Source organism: Furipterus horrens, unplaced genomic scaffold (genome assembly GCF_987537825.1).
Source record: "Furipterus horrens unplaced genomic scaffold, mFurHor1.1.pri manual_scaffold_5, whole genome shotgun sequence".
NCBI lineage: Eukaryota > Metazoa > Chordata > Mammalia > Chiroptera > Furipteridae > Furipterus > Furipterus horrens.
The window spans coordinates 97,612,123-97,627,573 of NW_028327175.1; positions in this window are offsets into that span (position 1 = coordinate 97,612,123).

Genomic DNA, 15,451 nt, shown 5'->3' on the forward strand with positions numbered 1-15,451 from the left:
GGGGACCTTGGGAGACTCCTGGGAGGTGGCCCTCCAGCTCTGGCTTGAAGAGGAGGTGGTAGAAGGCTGTGTGGAGGGGTGTGCAGGGCCTCATGGCCCAGGACCAGCTTTCTGAGGGTCCCTGCTGGGGGAAATGCTACTCATAAGACATTTATTTATCTTGTTCTATTAGCAAGAGTCCCTCCCGGGGAAGGGCCACCATTTCAGCTTGAGGAACCACGGCTCCTTGGCAACGGCTTCCAGGGCTGAGTTCCCCACCTGCACTGCAGGACTCCTGAGACCCTTTGGGAAGACAGCAGCCTCAGGAAGGGAGGGGGAGGCCAGGCTGGGTGCACCAGCAGAGGCGGCTGGACCAGGTGAACACCCTGAAGGCCAAGCTGGACTGGCGACAGGCAACCTGAGCAAGTCGCAGGAGTGTGCGTGACAGCCAGCAGGGGTCTCTCTTGATTCATGGAAAATGTTTGCAGGTCCGCCTGCAGCTCCGGGAGGCCCCAGAACACACGGTATTTGGTGCTTTGCTGGTGGGGCGGGAACAAGGGCTCAGCTCCCCGCTTCGTTGCGTGGCTGCACGCCTGGCATTGCCCAGCCGGGGAGCCGTGAGCAGGGCTGCAGCCGCCAGTCCCTTCGCTTCAGGCTCGGCCCCGCTGCAGTCAGCAGTCTGGGGAGCTGGCATTACACCCGTGAGCCAGGGCCCACCGCCAGGATTTGGGGGCGGGGTAAGCACAATTGCACGTGCAGACTGGGGCAGGGTGCTGGACTGGGTCAAGGCTCAGTTCGTGGTCATTAGTGGAATAGTGATTGTTCCAGACCCCAGAGTTGCAGAATGCCAGAGTAACAGTCAGTCTCAGCTTTTTGGCAGGCAAAGGTCTTTCTGGTACATGAGCGACTCTATGGGTTGTTGCTGTGCAGTGGGGCGAAAGGTAGGGTTGGCGAGTTTTTGATCTATGTCCTCCTTGATGCGCTGGGCTGGCCCCACCGGGGCCCTTCTTCCCCGCCTGCCCTCACCATGAAGGGCTCAACTCAGGCTGCTGATTCCAGGGTAGCAGGAGCTGGTGGGTGGGGGTTGATTTTGGAGGTCCTGGCCCTTCCTGACCCGCCATTTTCTTTCTCTCCCCCACAGGAGACCAACTCGGAGGACAGGACAAGAAGTGGTGTCTGTTCTGGAAAGACTTACTATCTGTCTACCCTGTGATACCAGATGGAGCAGCTGACGCCGTGTCTGTTTGTGTATTCAGCCCACATTTATTGAGGGCCTACCGTGTGCCAGGCACCATTCTAGTTGTGGGGGCCCAGCAATAAATGAGACAGATCCAGGGTTAGCTCTTAAGGACTTTGTAGTTGAGTGGGGAGACAGACATTAAACCAGTGGCCCAATAAACGAATCAGCACATTTCAGATGGTGATGGTGGTACCAAAAATATAAAATGCAGATGATGTTAGAGAGGAGTGGGAAGAGAGGCAGGAGCTCTTTAGACTGGGTGGACGGGAGGACGTGATCTCTGAGGTATGACCTGATGAATGAAAAGTTGACCATGTGACAATCTGAGGGAAGCACAGACAGAGAGCACAAGTGCAAAGGCCCTGGGGTGAGAGCAAGCCTGGTGTGGGTGAAGCCAGAAGGCTGCCATGGCTGAAGCACAGTGAATGGGGAAGTAGAGCCTGATTAAGTGACAAAGGTCATGGAGTGCTGGTGAGAAGAGGGTTTTTATTCCCACAGGGATGGCACAATCTGATACATGTGTGCCTGTGTGCGCATAGAGCATATAGGCATATAATAAAAACTGCTAATATTTATTGAGCACTTGCTATGTACTAGGGCCTGCGCCAAACACTTTCACGTATTGTCTCATTTCAACTCGGGGCAGGTAGGCACAATTATTATCATCTGTCCCATTTTAGAGATGGAAACACTGGGGCACAGAATCCCTGCTCCCATTGCCTTAGTTGTTTCTTATCTGGAAGACACTTCTTCTAAACGATGTCATTGTCCTTGGGAAGGTGATGCTGTGGGGCTTTGTGGGCCATATATCACAGACCCCCGAGTGGAGCTGGGCAAGCAGGCTGGGATGCCCACCACACAGGGGTGGGTGAGCCTCCCTGCTCCCTGCCTCTTCCCACCCCTGCTGAACATCTCCAACCCACTTTGTTATCCAGGGGGAACTGCTAACAGTAAGAGATTTACCTGGCACCACCAGCTTCTCTTATAGGTATTTCTTTGCTGGTCTCTTCTCCCCTCGGTCTGCCAGCACCCGCAGAGAAGAAGCTGTGTGCTATTAATCTTGGCACCTGGCACGCAGCAGGGGTCACCCAATGTCCTGGGAGTGCAGAGATGATGCAGGAGTGAACTGAGGGTCTTAGTCTGGGCCCCAGAAAGCAGAGTGCTCCTCAAAGGATGCGAGGTCCTAGGGAACGAGTGAGGGATGGGGGTGTGAGGGAGCAAGGAAGGCAGAGCCGGGCTGAGGAGGGCTGTGGAGCTGGCCACTGAAGGGGCAGCATGGATGATGTTTGTTCTTGGCTGGGGTGGGCAGGGCAGGTGGAGGGGACACTTGTCCCAAAGGCTGTACACTCTTGTTTTTCAGGACAGCTCTTGGGAGAGGAAGGAGAAGAATGTGCCCACTGCCTCCAGTACCCTGTTGGCCAGAGTTTTGTTCCACTCTGGGTATTAATTACCCCCCTTGCAGGTGGCACAGGGGTCTGGAGTGTCTTCTGTCATATGCAACAGGGCAGCCTGGGCAGCAGCTGTGAGGAGTGTGGCGCACCATAAGCTGAGGACAGTGGATGTACCCTTGAAGGTAAGTGATCTAAGGCCACACAGGATGGGTCACTGCCAAGGCAGGAACGGTGCCAAGGGCTGGTAGAAGCTGGCAAAGAGTTGGTACACTAGGGGTGTCTCCCTAACAAGGCACATTATCTTTATTTAGAGAACATTCAGGTATGCAGGCTTGAGTCTGGGACACGGTCCCGGGAGGCGGAGACATGGGGCAGGACCAGCTGAGTGTAGGCGCACCCCAGCCCTGAGGGGATTTGCCCCAGAAGCAGAGGAGGTGGCCTGGGCAGGGTGCTGAGCTGGGGGTCAGATGACCAGATTTTAGGGTTGGGTTCAGCCGTTTCCTGCCTCTCCGTTGGGTTTAGCACTATCTTCTTCAGATTCTGGTTTCTTATACTTCCTTGTGACCTATTTTTCCCTAATGACCTTTTCTCCATGACCTGAGAAACTAGGATTGTTCCAGAACTGACAGGGAAGCCAGTCCAGGAAGGGGCACGCAAAGGTCACAGAGGGCATCCTGCATGAGCGTCACAGTTCTGCTGGGTTCATGGGATGGTACAGGGCTGGGGAGCAGCAGGGCTGGAAGGGAGCTTATCCAATCCCGCCATCTTACAGGTGGAAAACCGAGGCCCTGAGGTGGGAGCACACTGCCCAGGCCACTGCGCTTTTCTCTGAGAGGGCGCCTCTCCTCTCCTCTCCTCCTGTGAACCCTCAGGCTCTGTGCTTGAATATGCTGGGATGGAAGGGGAGGGGGAGGAGGGAACCAAGGGTCCCTCAGACTGACAGAAACTTCCAGAGTCCTCGCAGGTATGAGATCCTGGGTGCTGGGGAGGCTCCAGACTGGCCCGCCAAGCTGGCAGACAGCGAACCACGGCCTCTGAGATTTGGTTTCCTCAACTGTAAAGGAGTTGGTCTGGAAAAGAGCGGAGGCCCTCCTGGCTCGCCGCACTCCCGGGGCCTCTCTGACCACGTGCCACAGTCCACCCTGGAATACAGGAACCCCACTTGTCTGCCGGCCCGTCTGCCGCTCACATCTGCACACCAGCTGGGAGGGACTGAGCACATCGGGACGATCCTCCGCCAGCAGAGTTTATTTTCTGATCTGTTTCCAGCTAAGGATTCCATGTACCAGTGAGAGTGGTGTCTGGTACGGCGCAGACATGACCTATGTGTATTCCCCATATGTCCTCCAGGGCTCACTGCGATTTCCACGTGGCTCAAGCTCTTCATGTGAACTTGGGCAGACGAGTTCGTATCTTGCACTTTGCAGAGTCTTTGTGGACTGACAGTTCAGCTCCCAGGAGGGAGTCAAAGGGGAAAGTGTGTGTGAGGGTGGTGTGTGCATGATGTGCAGTGCATGTCATGTGCATGTGCATGCATGTATGCCCTGTGCATGTATGTACACATATGGGCACATGTGCATTTGAAATGGAGGGGGTTGGGCTTCCTGGGAGGGTGTGGGGAGCTCAGAGCTCTCCTGAACTTGGTCTGAGTCCCCTGGCCTGTCTCCAGGCAGATTCTGTGACTTGTATCAGGTCTCTAGGGGTCTTCAAATTTGCTGGAAGGGAAAGTTTGAGCTTGGCCCTTGAAATCAGACACTTAGAAGGCACTTAACATTTCCTTAAGGGCTTCGGAGCCCTTGAGTGTCTGGGAGGAGAGGACTGTGATGGCCTTGCTCCCATTTAGGAAGTGCAGCCGGCCTGAGTCCCGGCTCTTTTCTGTCTCCTGTCCCTGTCCAGCAGCTGCTCTGCTGCTGTGAGGTCCTGGCTGGCACAGTGTGTGGAGGGCAGGGGCCGTTAGGTGCAGAGGTGGCAGCTGGAGGCATTGCACATCAGCAGGACCAGGGGAGCTTAGCCCCCAGCGGCAGGGCCTTATTGTACAGCTTGGATAATGCAAACATGATGGTGTAGAGCAAATTTTTTGGCACCAAGGAAGATAATTTTCATGGAAGACAATTTTTCCATGGATGGGGGGGTGGGAGGATGGTTTCAGGATGATTCAAGTGCATTACATACAAGCTCACTTCCTGCTGTGTGGCCTGGTTCCTAACAGGCCCAGACCCATACCAGTCCGCAGCCCGGAGGTTGGGTACCCCTGGTATAGGGAACTGGATGCAGCTAAAATTGTTTTCTGAAGACCTGAGTTGTAATATGCTTATGAAAGTGAAACAGGGTACAGAGCAGGGAAAGATCCCAAAATTCCCCACAGCCCATGGTTTGTGGGGTGGGGGAAGAAGATAATGCAGTTTTTAAGGTACTTTGCATGTCTATGCCAAGCTGATAGCTAGATAATTGCTGTGCTACCACCCAGGGGCAAAAGGTGTCCGGGACTTTTAGGATTTAAAAGGAAGGGAGGGCAGCCTTGAGAGAGAGAGCAAGAGAGCAAGACAGATTGTGAAAGAGAAGCTTCATGTAAGGGAGCATGACAAAGAAGCATGTTGGAGGAGCCATGAGGGAGGGTGCCATGATGGAGGAGCATGTTGTAGCCGCAGGTTGTAGTGGCCATGTGAGAAGGGGCTATGCAGTTTGTAGTCAGCCTTCAGCCACGTGGTCTGGGCTTGTAAGAAAGCAGGCATGACTCTGCTTTGATCGCACTGGCTCTAGCTGACCCCGAAGCCACCAAGGACTCTGCCTTGCAGACCTGGACTCTGTCTGGACTCTTGGAATTTGGAAATGTGTGGAGAGGACTTCATTGTGATCCAGTGTAACATGGCACATGCTTTCCTGGACTGTTAAATGGAGGCTGAAGACATCATACCCCAGATCTTGAAGGAGAGAGGTACAGGTAAGGAGATGGGGAACTATTGGGCTTGGTTTAGGCTTATAGCCTTTTGGGGAGCAAGGGAAGTGCTGGGTCCTGTGGGAGAACAGGGCTCTGAGCTGAAGTGTTCACAGCCCCACCCAAGTTGAAATATTGTAAATAAAAACCTGTTTTCCTCAACATTAATTGTTGGGTCATACACTAAGGTGTCACGCAAATGAACCCTGCTTTGCTCGGTAACAAAAGGATATGTTAATATGCTCACTTAGGGTGATCTATTTTGTGGTGTCTGAATGGCACAAACGTACTTCCTTCTATGGCTAATATGATGTTTGTAAATTGCAAACTCTCATTAGTTACCACTTCCCCCAACTACCTGCTCTGAGAACTTGGGGAATGGTTTCTGAGGAGCTCTCTGAATAAACAGTGCAGGCAAGAGGCAGGAACTTGGGAGCCGCTGTTCTTTCTGAGCATCTGCAGGGGTTGACTGGGCTGCTGCTGGTGGAGAGCCCGAGGTGGGGCCGACTGCTCACGGGTAAGCCTAGGGCCTGTCATGCACGATCTGGTCTTGGTTAAATTCTGTAGCCTCACTACTCTGTAGTTTCTTGAGCTATAAAAGACATTTGATCATAGGTCTCCTGTGGAGCTCGTTGCATGGGCCCTGTGAGGATTAAATGAGGAACTGCACGTGAGGGGCTTTGTTCAGAGTCATTCTTCAGTGCTGGCTATTGTTAGGTATTCTTTACGTACTGATTTATGTAGTCCCCATCTCTTTCCAAAACTATCTGAGGCAGCTTAGAAAACCAAAACAGCACACTAAAATAAATAATAATGAGAAGACAGAATCAGGATAAAGGGAAAATAGAAGTGGAAGGGAAAGATGAAGCCAGAATGGAAATAATAGCGTGCGTGGATACCGGTTGTACAGTTGGAGAGTTTTACCCTGGTGTGGGGAGGGAGACCTGGGGGTTAAGGAGGAGCACCCTGCCAGTTGGCTCTGAGTGTCCTTGCAGCCAAAGCAAGAAGGAAACATTTCCAGGTGCATGTGGCCGGTGGCTGAGAGGACTCCTGTGCCTCTGTCAGACGCTTAGCAGAAGCAGGGCGGCAGCTCGGCCTCTAGACTCTTGCTTTCACGATCTCGCCACGAGCGCCTGTGACTGACCCAAGTAACCTCCCAGTAGTTCAGCTCCTTTGCTTCGACAGCAGAGGCCAAGCTGGGGCCTTCTCAGGCATGGTATTGGGCCCAAAGGGGTGGAGGGGGGAGGCCCAGCCCAGGGGACAAAGGAAGGTGGCTGGGGTGTCCCCACAGGGTTCCAGCTGGTTTATTTGTCATCCTGAGATTTAGCCAAACCCAGGTGTGCTCTTCTCTTGTTCTACCTCTCAGGATTCAGTTTGTTCCCAAATGTCGTGCTTCAGTCCTGAATCCAGACACCTCTGGAATGGTTCCTTTAAGGCCTCAGCTGGGCTAATTCCAGGGGAGTAATTCAAAGATCTCCTCCTTACGCACCTGCAGGAAAGCCACCGTTACTTGTTGACCCTCCTGGGTCTTTTGGTTTTCATTGAATTTTGATCAGCATCACCATCAAATCTTCATCATCTCTCACTTTACTGAGCACCTTATCATGCATGGGGTGAAGAGAGTCTATGCTTTTAAGAATCTGCACCCAATTCCAATCCGTGGTTCCTCCCCCCCACCCTGCCATGCTGCCAAGCAATTCTGACATCAGCTGGGTGGGTGCCCTACAGTTCAACTCATTTCTGGAGATAATGTCAGATCCCACAGACAAGGCCTCAGTCCCGCAGGACTAATCCCTATCCCCTACGTATAGACTGGGAGTTCCAATGATCCCCTCTGTGGGTTTGATGAATTTGCTAGAATGGCACAGAACTCAGAGATACATTTTATTTACGAGATTGCCAGTTTGTTACAAAAGATTTTAACTCAGAAACAGCCAGATGGAAGAGATGCATAGGGCAAGGTATAGGGGAAGTTACCATGCTGTCTCTGGGCACAGTGCTCTCCCCAAGTCTCCACGTGTTCACCAACCTGGAGGCTCCCCTACCCTGTCCTTTTGGTGTTTTATAGAGGCTTCATTACACAGTCATGATTGATTGAATCACTGACCACTGGTGACGGAACTCAACCTCCAGCTCCTCTCCTCTCCCTGAAGGTTGATTTTCAGTCCCAGCCCTCTAATCAATCACATGGTTGGCTCCCCTGGCAACCAGCCCTCATCCTGAGGTGCTTTCCAAAGTCACCTCATTAACATACAAGACATGTTTATTCTCTCATCACAGGGAACTCCAAGGGTTTCAGGAGCTCAGTGCCAGAAATGGGGATGAAGAGCAGATATATATTCCTTATAAATCACAATATCACAGTGTCTACTCACTACAGAACAGCAGACGTCTGAAGGAGGAGCCAGCTGTTCTTGAGCGCCTGCTGGGGCCAGGCAGCCCTCTCTCCCCTGCCCCTGTTCCTCAGCTTCTGCCTTGCTTCAGCGCCCCCTGTCCCGGCTGCAGGCTCCCTCCTGCTCTAAAGGCAAGCGTCCCTTGATCATACATCTATCTTACATTCCAGATAATTGTGGGAACCCTTATTCTTACAAGTTCCTTAAGGGCAGAACTCTGCACAAAGTAGGTACATCACAAACACTTGCAAAGTTACACATCTTCCCCCCCAACCCCAATAACAAAAGGTTGGGAGTCTCTGCTCTGCTCAGGGGAAGGAGCTGACAAAGTGCCTTTAAATCACTCTGTAATTGTAAGAAGCCATGTTCTCATGTGAGGAGTGTGCTTAGCACTGTCTCACTAGATACAGATGGGCAGATGCCAGCTCAGCGGCACCCTCCCCTGCACACCAACTTGTCTGTTCCTATTAGAGGCCACAGACAGCTTGAGGCAGAGACCTTGTTTGACACTGTCTTCTCCCTGGTCTTTGCCTTATGTTACATGCACATTACGTTGGCTGACTTCCAAGGTCATGGCTTTGCAAGCTCTAGCTGGATAGAGAAGTGGACTTTTCCCACTGTAGGCATAAATTTAATACTCTGTTCTGATCAAAGATATTTCTGTGGTTCCTGCTCACTGGGTAGTGTTTTGGCTTTCTACTAACCAGCTGCATGCCTCTGGGCAAGTCATTTCTCCTCTCTGGACCTATAACAGGGGCCAGTTAGACTTGGACAACCCACAGGGTCCCTCCTGGCTACATACTGTGTGTGTGTGAGTCAGAACTCACATTGGCACAATTGTGCCTGGGTAGGATGGGTAGGTGATGGAGAGAGGAGCCAAGCTCTTGCTGTAACTGCCTGTACGCCAAGGCTGGCTCCAAGGGGAATGGGCTGGGCCTGTAGAAGAGCTGTGATCAGTCCCTTATTTTGGGTGCTCCCATAGATGCTTTAGACTCCCAGAAGGAAACAAACATTTCTCTGAAATGGAAAGTTTTGGGGTTCACCTGAGGAATATTCATGGGGGTTCCAGTGGAGGGCTGAGCTCATATGGCCATGATTATTTTTTTTAAACAGCTTTATCAAGACATAATTCCATACCACTTGTAATTAAATTCAAATATTTAAAGTGTATAATTCAGATCTGCCTTTTGACCCAGCGATCCCACTTCTGGGAACCTAGCTGAAGGAACCGAAAACACTAATTCGAAAAAACATAAGCAGCCATATATTCACTGCCATGTTATTTACAATCGCCAAGATATGGAAGCAGCCCAGTGTCCATCAGTAGATGAGTGGATAGAATACTATAGGACCTTTACACAATGGAATACTACTCAGCTGTAAAAAAGAAGACAATTTTACCCTTTGTGACAGTATGGATGGACCTGGCGAACATTACGGTAAGTTAAATGGTCAGTCAGAGAAAGACAAATACCATATAATTTCACTCATATGTGGAATCTAATGAACAAACTGAACTAACAAGTTTAACAGAGACAGACTCAGAGAGAGCAGGATGACAGCTAAGTCGGGGGAGATAAGGGGGTTGGAGGGACTGAGCAAAAAGGAAAAAGGACTCACAGACATGGACAACAGTGTGGTGACGGCAGGCGGATGGGAGTATAAGGGAACTAAATGGTAATGGAAAACAATACAATAAATTTTTTAAAATAAGTAAAGTGTACGGTTCAATGGTATTTAGTATATCCATGGATTTGTGCATACATCACCATAATTCATTTTAGAACATTTCCATCACTCCCAAAAGAAACCCCACACTCCTTAGCTGTCACCTCTTGGTTTCCTACCCCTCCAGTTCTAGACAGTCACTAATCTACTTTCTGGTTCTATGGATCTGCTTAGTCTGGACATTTCATAAAAATAGAATCATGCAGTATGTGGCATTTAGCTTTCATTTCTATGGTTTGCCCATGTATCAGAACTTCATTCCTTTTTGTGGCTGAATAATAGTCTATTGTGTGGATATAGCACATTTCTTTTATCCATTCAGCTGGTGGACATTGGTGTTGTTTCCACTCTTTGGCCATTATGAGTATGTCATGCTCATTGAAGGTGACTCTGGGGTGGCCTGCCAGCAGGCTTAGGCTCGCCCACTTCCTTTCACAGGGCATGTCCTCCATGTCACCACATTTATAAATCATTTTCTCACAAGGCCTTAGCTGACCAGGGCTTTGGGAAAAACTGTTTCCAGGAGGGTCATTTATTTATGTCCCCTGAGTTCTTAATTACATAACCAAAAGGATGATTTTTCCATATTCGGGCCTCCTGTTGGTCCACAATGTGACCATAAAAAATAGGCACTGTTATGTGAACCCCAAGTCTGAACTCCCTCCTGGCTGAGCCCCCCTCCTAGTCTCATTCTTCTTGAACCCCCGAACTCCTTGCTTCAGCTCCTTACTGGCAAATAAGTTAGGATGCTTGCAGTTGTATGAGAAATATCCTACTAGCTATGACTTACGGAACAAAGATGTTTATTGATCTTATATACAAAGACATTTGAAGGCTGGCAATTCCAGAATTCTTGCAGAAGCTCAGCAACATTTGTAAGGACCCAAGTCCTTTCTGTCCATCCACTCCTGGGAATGTTGGCCTTTAACTAGAAGCTATTGGCCTCATAGTTCTGTGATGGCAGTACAGCCTCATACAGTCACATTCAAGGCAGGAAGAAGGAGCAAGCTTCCTTGCTGACACTCCTCCCCAAGCACCCTTTCCCCTGGTGACCCACTGGCCATGACTGGTCATGTGACTTCATCTATATTCATTGCCAGACAAGGGGGATGGGATCTCACACTTGGCTTAGACCTTTCTGGAGCAAACTCTGGAAGGGCAGGGAGGCAGTAGGGTGACAGGAACAGCAGAATCAGGAAGATGGGTTCACCAGAGCTTCTCTCTCTCTCCACTCCCCACCCTCCCCACTTTTCTCTGCATCTCAACTTGATTCTCTCTGATGCAGAGAATAAACTCTTTTACTTTTCCCACAGTGTGAGCTGCTGGAATTTTACATTTTCATCTTCTATCACCAGAGAGGGACTGGGCCTCTCTTAGGTCTCAGGTTAGAAAAAAAAAAAATCCTCAGGCCAGTTGTGCAGTACTAGACCTGGAGCCAGAGGAGAGGGATCATGGGAACTCCTGAAGCTCCCGGGAAAACTGTATCATGGCAATGGGTGGGGTGAGGGAGAGGTGGTGCATAGGAGGGGGTCCTGAAATAATAAAAAGCTTTTGAGATTGTATCAGTCAGATTTTGCAGGAGTAGCAAACATCCCCAAACTCTCAGGTTAGCTGAGAACTGTGGGTCAGCTGGAGCTCTGCTGGACTCCCAGGACTTGGTTCCGTGTCTTTTCTCATTCTAGGCCCCAATACTCAGGGAGAAGGTATCAGCCATCTCCAGCTGCCATACCAAGTACCGCAGACTGGGTGGCTTGAACATCAGAAATCCACCTTCACAGGATTCTGGAGACTAGAAGTCTAAGATCGAAGTGTTGGCAGGGTTGGTTCCTTCTGACATTTGTCTCTGGTTTACAGATGGCCGTTTTGTCCTTGTGTCTTCACGTGGTCTTCTCTCTGTGTACCTGTCATCACATCTCCTTATAAGGACATCAGTGACATTGGGTTTAAGCCCACCCTAACAACCTTATTTCAACTCACCCCTCTAAAATCCTATCTTCAAATGTAGTCACATTCTGAGGTTCTGGGAGTTAAGACTTCAACCTATGAATCATGGCGAGATACAGTTCAGCCAAGGCATTGGGTGAGTGGGAACACCAGCACCTCTTCAAGCCCCCCTCCCCGCTGGGAACGGGCATGTCCCACCATCAGAGCCAACCCCACGGCCAGCTGGTCAGCTCCTGTCAGTGGGGCAGGAACTACATCCCTGCAGGGACGGAGCCCGAGGTTGGGAGCAGAATCCAATCAACCACGGATTCACTTTCCAAAGTTCAAGGCAGAATCTGGGAATCTGCATTTTGTTCCCCATTCCTAGAAAACCCATGTTTTCCAGTTTTCCTTGTTCTGGCTCAAATCCCACATTTCCTTGGAAATTTTCCAAAACAGCCATGGCCCACCAGCCTCTTGCCTCTGACATCTCATGCACACATGGCTTATCTTATCTCTTTCATGTGGGTAGGCCTCCCCTGTCAGGCTGGGCCAGTGCTCCTGGAGGCGGGATCTGGTCCTCCTTCTCACCCTCTGACCTTCACAGAGCAGCCGGTGGTGCATGTGGCCAATCGTCAGTCCCTGCTCCACTCTCTCACCAGTGATGCTTAGCCCTGTACTCTCACATGGGGTGAGGCATCTGCAAACCCGTTCCCAGGCCCATAGAAAGCAGGGTCAAAATCAGAGGGCGAGAGGAAGGGAGAAGCTGCCGCTCTTCTCTGTTTTTGGAAGCATCTATGGAAGTGGCTATGTTCCATCAGTGCTGCCAGCTTAGGCCTCAGTAGCCTCAGCCCCGCCTGGCTAGTGGTCCCTTTTCTTCCAAGGCTCCAGCAGTGGTTCACATGCTCCCCCCCTGCCCCCCCACCGTGGCCCGGACCACTGAGCAGCTCCCCAAAGCACAACACTGAATGTTTTCCAGCTCTACCAACACCACCCTCCGTTTTGTCTCCCAGTCCTAGTGGGGGTGGCTACTTCCTGCAGATAACACCCTCCCAGTTCTGCCTTCAGATTTTCCAACACATTGGAGACTTGTTCTCTGCAGTAAACATCCTCTGCCTGAAACAGCTAGCAGGGCTTTTGTTCTCCTCGTGAGACCCCCCACTCCTACAGTCCCCGAACCTTCCTGTTGGAGGATACAACAGCACAAGGTTCCAGAAATAACATCTTGTTGTGATTGCTCAGAGGGATGATGAGTCACATACTCTCAAATAAGATACATCATCCCTGTTTCAACTTTGCTGCAAAGAACAGGAGTACCAATGGAACCTGGTCTGACCCCCAGGACTCTCCATCTGAAAATATTGTTAATGGCACTTCACTTTAATAAGCATCCACAAGCCTGGAGGTTTTCCTCTTTTCATGGCTGGTCCAGTCTGTGTAAAGTGCATGTTTTGGGGAAAAGAATGATAGAGATGAGGAGGGGAGGATGGGGGACACTTTGCAATCCAGAATAATGCAGATGATGATAGCTATTCATTATCAGGAGCATTCTCCGTGTTGAGCCCTTTATAGGTTCTAACTAATTTAATCCACAGAGCAGCACTTTCCCACCTTATAGTTGAGAGCATTGAGGCACAGAGAGATTCAGTAACTTGCCCAATGACACACAGCCAGGTAGTGCTGGAGTCAGGATTGGAACCCAGAGGAGTGCAGGGTATCTTTTCAAGATTGAAAAATCTATGGATTGGAACACTCTCTGCCTTCATGTACCAGTCTATCAAGAGAGTCTTTTGGCATCCACATTTAGAAAATCGAGACCTTCTCTCTGGGAGCTCCCCCCTGCCCCGATTTAGGACTAACTTTTCTAATAAAGAAGAAACTAAATCATCCCTTCCAGCCTGTGGGAGAGGCGATTGGGGCCAGGTGTCGGAGGGCCAGTTTAAGTCCTGGTTATCTGCTGTGTGACTTTGAGCATGCCTCTTCAATTCTTGAAGCCCCAGTTTCCTCATCTGTAAAATGGGGAGACTGTGAGGTTTAAATGGGATGCTGGCACAGAGGTGGCACTCGGGGTATGCAGGAGCCTCTTACCATGAGCAGGACCCTGCACTGGGACTGCCCAGAGCATCTGCCCACTGCTGGGAGGGGTACATTAAGTGTTCCTCCAAAAGGACTCTTATGGCATACAGGAGGTCCTGGCCGCAGGCTCAAACTTGGGAACAGCTGCCGAGGAGGGGTCTGCAGGTTCCCAGGGCTTCCCACAACCAGACCCTTGAGGAAGCCTTCAGGATTGTCCTATCCAAGCAGCAAGTGGATTCTGGAACGACCATTGGTGGTGACGCTCAGACCTTGGAGGGATTTCTGGGAGTCCAGTACATTTAAAAGATACCAGAGTCCCTGAGCCAACTTAGGGCATGAGTGAATGCCTTTGGCCAAGTTACATTCTGTGTGCATGTAGGACCAAGGATTGGCTTCTGCATCTTTCATGTACTTGCTCTGGGCCTCTTTTCCTACCTCTTTGTCAGCTCTCATAGACTCCTGAGCATCAGCTTTCTGGAATGCAGCTTGTACCATTTACTCTCTCCTACTCTACCTCCTCTGAGTGCAGCCTCTGAATGGCAGCCTGGAGAACAGGGCCTGGAGACAGGGCCCTGCCCCCACTCCTGGGTCCATCTCTCTCTCGTCCCCCAGGAGCCAGTCTCATCACGCTGCACACTGCACGCTGTCCCCTGTCCCCAGTGCGGCTGCTCCTCTGGCCTCTGCTCCTTGGCTTTGCTGGTTTCTCTGCCTGTGCTGCTTTTGTTCTCACTGCCAGGACTACTAGCTCTGAACTAGTGGTTTTCTTTCTTTTTTTAAAAAAAATTGTATTTTATTGCGGTAAGAATACTTAACATGTGATCTACGGTCATCTCAGGTTTTTAAGTGCCCAATCCAGTATCATTATCTATAGGCACAATGCTGTACGGGTTATCTTTGAAACTTATTCATTTTATATAACTGGAAATTTATACCTATCAATTAGTGACTCCTCATTTCTCCCTCCCCCCAGACCCAGGCACCCACCATTGTATCCTTTATTTTGATGAGTTTGATTATCTTAGATACCGTGTCTAAGAGGAATCACGCAGTATTTGTCCTTCTGTCACTGGCTTGTTTCACTTAGCATAATTCCCTTTAGTTCTGTCCATGTTGTTGCATGTTGCAGGATTTCCTTCTTTTTATAAGACCGAATAAGTTTCCATTGTGTATTTGTATATATAATGTAATATGTGTGTGTGTGTGTGTGTGTGTGTATGTATATATATAATCTCACATTTTCAATTCATTCATCTGTTGATGGACATTAGGTTGTTTCTACATCTTGACTAATATGAATAATGCTGCAATGAACATGGGAGTACAGATACCTCTTCAAGATTCTGATTTCAATTCTTGTGGATAAATACCTGAAGTGGGGTTTCTGAATCATATAGTAGTTCTATTTTTAATTTTTTGAGGAATCTTTATACTGTTTTCCATAGTGGTTGCTCTCCTTCCTCCTCTCCCTTCACTTCTTTTCTCCTTCCTCCCTGTTTTTTTCTCCTTCTCCTCCCACTCCTCTGCCTTCTCCTCCTTAACCTTTATGTTCAACCTGCAACACTTTCAGGATGGACAGTGTTTCAACTTCAGGCTCTCCTCTCTCACATCCCTCTCCTGGTCCTTGATGTAGTGGACATCCAGTATGCCCCAATTTCTGTTTGGGGATGCACATGATTTTGAGGAAGCTGGTTTTACTTTTAAATCAGGAGGAGTAGCCCATGACCTGAGCTAAGCCAATCCATCCTTCTGACCACTGATTGACTCTGGTTGTCCTGGCATAGGACCT